The following is a 6432-nucleotide window of genomic DNA, read 5'->3' as shown; positions in this document are numbered from 1 at the left end:
GAAATTAAAAGACGCTTACTCCTTGGAAGAAAAGTTATGACCAACCTAGACAACATATTGAAAAGCAGAGACATTACTTTGCCAACAAAGGTCCGTCTAGTCAAGGCTATGGATTTTCCAGTGGTCATGTATGGATGTGAGAGTTGGACTGTGAGAAAGCTGAGCACAGAATTGATGCTTTTGAACTGTGGTGTTGGAAAAGACTCTTGAGAGTCCCTTGGACTGCTGAGAGATCCAACCAGTCCATTCTAAAGGAGATCAGCCCTGGGTGTTCTTTGGAAGGAATGATGCTAAAGCTGAAACTCCAGTGCTTTGGCCACCTCATGCTCAGAGTTGACTCATTCGAAAAGACTCTGATGCTGGGAGGGATTGGGGCAGGAGGAGAAGGGGATGACAGAGGATGAGAAGGCTGGATGGCATCACTGACTCGATGGACGTGAGTCTGAGTGAACTCCGGGAGTTGGTGATGGACAGGGAGGCCTGGCGTGCTGCGATTCATGGGGTCGCAAGAAGTCGGACATGACTGAGAGACTGAACTGACTAACATAAGACTAGCTGAGTGACCATCTCCAAAAAGGGACAGTTGTGAAAGTGGCACCCTTCAGTACAGAGCAGCTCACAATTTTTACACCCTGCTATTATTTTATATTAAACTTCATGTATCTGAAGCTACTTCGTATCCACCATCGTTCAAAATTCTCAAACAGAATGCCTATGAGCCATACTCATATTTTCTGACATAATATCTCTGAAGACATCCTGAACGTTTTCTTGTTCTTAAGTCATCTCTTGACTCTGTTGATGCCTGTAAAAGACCGGGGCTTCCTCCTCAGGACATACTTGCTCCTTCAAACACTTCTTCTGGAGTCTTAGGAAAGGCAGACAACCATGAATAAACAATTAGGATTATGCCTTTACAATATTCCACTGTGAGCTCAGATCTCCATAAATACACTGAATCTGAATAGGGAGGCAGAGGGGTTGCCTGATGTGTTTCTAAAGAAGAATGTTCAAAAGTAGAGAGCATGTGAGTTTCTTAGCAGCCTTCTTGCGGGACTTAAAGGAGGCAGATAATATCATCGCCTTGTAGGGAGAAACTAAGGAAAAAAATTCAGTGTTTGCTCAAGGTCAGACAGTGCGTTCATTTAGCCGGGGCTAAAAGCCAGTGTCCTGACTTGTAGTCCAGTGCTTATAGAAAGAACACAGAGCTATTGTTGTTTATCAGGTCTATGCCATGCCTAGATGGCTATTCTCTCTCAATTAGCCCTCTCTCCAGGCCTGGAATCCACCCTTTTTGTGTTAGATGGGATGTAGTATGAGAGGGGCTGCTTCTGTGTAATATGTAAAGAGTTCACCAGAGAGGAAAGAATTCTTAAGTTCAAACTTCTTAGGGCAACTGAATGCTGAATGTTCATGACGTATTGAATATTAACCAATCCATATTGAAACGTTTGCTATTTTTTCTCTTCTCTTGAACTTAGGGGTTAATTAGAGAAAGGAAAGAGTAATAGGAAACAAGAAAAATAACAAAAGACAGGACATTAGGTAATTCATGATTCCCTAGATGGGGCTACATGTCTTCCAAATGAGTGCTTTCCTTAGGGAAAACCTTTCATTGCAGGCTAAAACTTTAGTCTTTCCTAGGACTGCCAAAGCCTTTGACTGTGTGGATCACAATAAACTGTGGAAAATTCTGAAAGAGATGGGAATACCAGACCACCTGACCTGCCTCTTGAGAAATCTGTATGCAGGTCAGGAAGCAACAGTTAGAACTGGACATGGAACAACAGACTGGTTCCAAATAGGAAAAGGAGTTCGTCAAGGCTATATATTGTCACCCTCTTTATTTAACTTATATGCAGAGTACATCATGAGAAACGCTGGACTGGAAGAAACACAAGCTGGAATTAAGATTGCCGGGAGAAATATCAATAACCTCAGATATGCAGATGACACCACCCTTATGGCAGAAAGTGAAGAGGAACTAAAAAGCCTCTTGATGAAGGTGAAAGTGGAGATTGAAAAAGTTGGCTTAAGGCTCAACATTCAGAAAACGAAGATCGTGGCATCTGGTCCCATCACTTCATGGGAAATAGATGGGGAAACAGTGGAAACAGTGTCAGACTTTATTTTTCTGGGCTCCAAAATCACTACAGATGGTGACTGCAGCCATGAAATTAAAAGACGCTTACTCCTTGGAAGGAAAGTTATGACCAACCTAGAGAGCATATTCAAAAACAGACATTACTTTGCCAACAAAGGTTCGTCTAGTCAAAGCTATGGTTTTTCCTGTGGTCATGTATGGATGTGAGAGTTGGACTGTGAAGAAGGCTGAGTGCCGAAGAATTGATGCTTTTGAACTGTGGTGTTGGAGAAGACTCTTGAGAGTCCCTTGGACTGCAAGGAGATCCAACCAGTCCATTCTGAAGGAGATCAGCCCTGGGATTTCTTTGGAGGGAAAGATGCTAAAGCTGAAACTCCAGTACTTTGGCCACCTTATGCTCAGAGTTGACTCATTGGAAAAGACTCTGATGCTGGGAGGGATTGGGGGCAGGAGGAGAAGGGGACGACAGAGGATGAGATGGCTGGATGGCATCACTGACTCGATGGATGTGAGTCTGAGTGAACTCCGGGAGTTGGTGATGGACAGGGAGGCCTGGCGTGCTGCGATTCATGGGGTTGCAAAGAGTCGGACACGACTGAGCGACTGATCTGATCTGATCTGAAAACTTTAGTCTTTCCTAGGACTTTAGGTGGCTCTAGTGGTAAAGAACCTGCCTGTAATGCGAGAATCATAAAGAAACATAGGTTCAATCCCTGGGTCAGGAAGATCCCCTGGAGGAGGGCATGGCAACCCACTCCAGTATTCTTGCCTGGGGAATCCCAGGGACAGAGGAGCCTGGCAGGCTGCAGTCCATAGGGTCGCCGAGTTGGACACGACTGAAGTGACTTACCACATGAAGGACTTTAGGTTTCATTTAGATCTGAAAATCTCATTGAAGATAAGCAGTTTCATCAAAGTTTCATAGTTAGTGGAAGGAGAGGTGAAAATTTAGAACTGGAGCCATTCATTCATTCATTCAAATAATCAAGTCATTACCCTGCTTCACACTCTCCTGTATCTGACTATCTATTTTCCTTAGGATGAAATCCAAATTTTATGATCCTGTCTATTTTCTTCCTCCTTCAATGGGCCCACTGACTCCAGCCTTCCTTCTGTTCCTTCCACCTGCCCATTTCTTTCCCTGCATGTAACTTTTTCACTATCTGTCCCCTTCTCATAGCTGATTTGTTCTCACCATTGACGACTTAAGCTCGTTAGAGAGGTGTTGCCAGGCCTCTGGGTTTGATCCCCACCTTCCTAGGCTTCATCACACCATCCCGTTTAGTCTTCATAGAGCTTAGTGCAGTCATTCTTATTTGTGCACTTGCTTACTTCTTTATTGTTTATCTTTTGTCTGGCATATGTGTATGTAAGAGCAGCAGGCAGGCTGGCTTGTTTACTTTTATATCTACAGTCCCTAGAACAGTATCTGGCATATCGTTACTGTTGTTTATGTGCCAAGTCCTGTTTGACTCTTTTTGCGATCCCATGGACTACAGCCCGCCAGGATCCTCTGTCCATGGGATTTCCCAGGAAGAATAATGAAATGGGTTGCTATTTCCTTCTCCAGAGGATCTTCCTAACCCAGGGATTGAACCCGTGTCTCCTGCATTGGCAGGTAGATTCCACTGACCCCAGGGAAGCTCATCTTGCATACAGCAGGTGCTTAATAAATATCTGTTGAACTAAATGCTAAGTGAATTTTAAAAAATATTGAGTATCTACTACACACTGAATAGTAGAGACTCAGTGTGGAAAGAATTCTTACCCTAAAGAAATTTGAAGCCTGGTGACTTCGGGCAGTTGGGTTTCTACTCAATTACACAGCCGCTAAATTTCACTCAGCAACTGGCAGATTCCTAGAAATTCAGGTCACCTGATTTCCAAAATTGGTCTATGATTCCAGATTATTCATTAAAGTGATGAGGTCTCTTATTTTGCCTGGGCCAGATCCTATTTACAGCTGTTGTTCTGACCATCAATGGTACCTCCTTTTGCTCTCAAAGTTGTCCCAGCATATATGAATTACATGGTCATCTTACTGTCAGCCAAGTACTAATAATTCATAACTTATTGTTAGTTAGAGAAGTTTAACTACATAAACTTCATCAGTTCAGAAATGTGGAAGGTCAAATCATATCTCCAGAAAGAAGCAACTTCCTAAGTTAAAACTCTGAGAAAAAAAGGTGGGGGTAAATCTATTCTCTTAGCATCAATTAGTCAGTCCATTAACAAGGCCAGAATTTCCCAAGATATGTTCAACAATTCTGAGAAGTGCAAATAAGAGTTACGTGTGACATATTAAGTAATGTTGAGGATTCTTTATGGTGTCAGAAACTACCCTGCAAACTTCACTCGCATTTCCTCATCATTACTATTAGGATTTTACAGATGATGAAATTAAGGCTTTGAGAGGTTAAGTAACTCATCCAAGGTCACACAGATACACTTCTTTATGTTTTTCTACTCCCAACCACTATGTTCATTGCTTCCCAAGCAAGTAAATATTTTGATAATTTTGGGGAATGCTGGGTTAAACTCTGTTAGGCAGGCTACTTTTCTACAGAGCCTCTTACTATTGTAATATATCAAAGGGCATGGTATATCTTCAAGGGGTGATACAGGCATAGTGTCTCCATCACTCACTGGGACATAAGACCCTTTTTGTGAGGACCCTTTCTGCAGTGCAGACTTTGGCTAGTGCTGCTTTAGGAACCTGAGCAGGGCCAGCAATCCCTTTTTCTGTAGGTCAGTTCTCTGTGTATATGAACACAGCCTTACAAACTGAGTCTGAGTTAGTCTTCCTTTGGGGAGCTCCAGTTTTCTTTGCTCTGAAAGGAAGAAGAGACAATCCTTAGATCCCTGAGGCTTCATGGCCCTAGGGTTAATACTTACATCTGTGCTTTTAACCATCTTTCATTGTGCATTTTCGCTCCCCATACTGAACTTTCTGATTTTTCACCTTATCTTCTCATTTACAAATCTAGAAATGTCCATCAGGAAACCTATACTTTTTTTTTGGCTAATGTCCTTAGTACAATAGCTAAACCTCTGCAAATTTTGTCGGTTGTAACAACATGGATGGACTTGGAGGATATTGTACTAAGTGAAGTAAGTCGGAGAGAAAGACAAATGTTGTATGATATCACTTATATATGAAACCTAAAAAATAAACTGGTGAATATAACAAAAGAAACAGACTCAAAGATATAGAGAACAAACTAGTGGTTACCAGTGGGGAGAGGGAAGGGGAAGGAGCAAGATAGGGTTAGGGGATTAAGAGATACAAGCAACTATGTATAAATTGAATAAGCTACAAGAATACACTGTATAGCACCGGGAATATAGCCAATATTTAATAATAACTATAAATGATGCATAATCTTCAAAAATTGTGAATCTTTATGTTGTACACCTGAAATTCATATGATATTCTAAATCAGCTATACCTCAATTAAAAAATTGTAAAAATGGGTGAAACCTTTTGATCACTTGGAGCACAGGAAATGAAGATGAGTAAAGAAGGACTTTTAGAGGGAAGAGAGAACAAATATATGGCTATTTTTAGTCCTCTCTGAGACTTTCAGGTGGGTGGGTAGGGGGGGTGGATGTTGAGGCAGTGGAAAGGGAGTGGTGGGTTGCACCTGCATTTTTCAGCTAAGCATATCTGCATTTTCCGGGTCAGTCAAGGGTGCTTTGATTTTAGGGAACGGGAGACTACTGATAAAGGAATTAAAGGGCAGGATCGGAATCCTTCCTATCCCCTCTTCTCACTGAAACAGAGACAATGGCTGACCTTGCATGCTTAGGTCCCTAGTGTAGTAGGATTGAGTTTTCCAATGGCTTTTGTTACTCAGTTATGATCATCTTCCACTTTTTTTTCCTTCTACTCACAAACCTCCCCTCCCCTCTCTTCCAAACCTTTCCTTCTTCTCCTGAGTCACTGAAACAGAGGTTCCCAAAGCCAGTCTGTTGCTGTGACCCGAGCAAGCCAGTTCTGGCATCTCAAACAACCTGGCTTAGCTATTGTTCCGTGGCCTAAATACCTGATGCAAAACATTTCCTAAGAAAATACAAGCACTTAACCCTTCCCCACCCAAGATTTGCTTTCAGTGTTTTATAACGATGTTTTGGGTAAGAAATGTTTTTGCTTTCATAAATGCTCACGAGGCTTCCTTAGAGCAGCCCCCATGAAAACGTTTATCCAGAAATTCTAATAAAAGTCAATATGCACAGACAATTCCGTTCCCCACTTCCTCCTGGACTTGTACAGTCCCAATCTTCAGCACAGCGTCGTTTGGGTCCTCAAGTCGTCGCCGAGCTTTGGA

Source organism: Bison bison, unplaced genomic scaffold, assembly GCF_000754665.1.
Source record: "Bison bison bison isolate TAMUID 2011002044 unplaced genomic scaffold, Bison_UMD1.0 scf7180017864139, whole genome shotgun sequence".
In the NCBI taxonomy this organism is placed as follows: Eukaryota; Metazoa; Chordata; class Mammalia; order Artiodactyla; family Bovidae; genus Bison; species Bison bison.
This window is presented reverse-complemented; position numbering follows the sequence as displayed.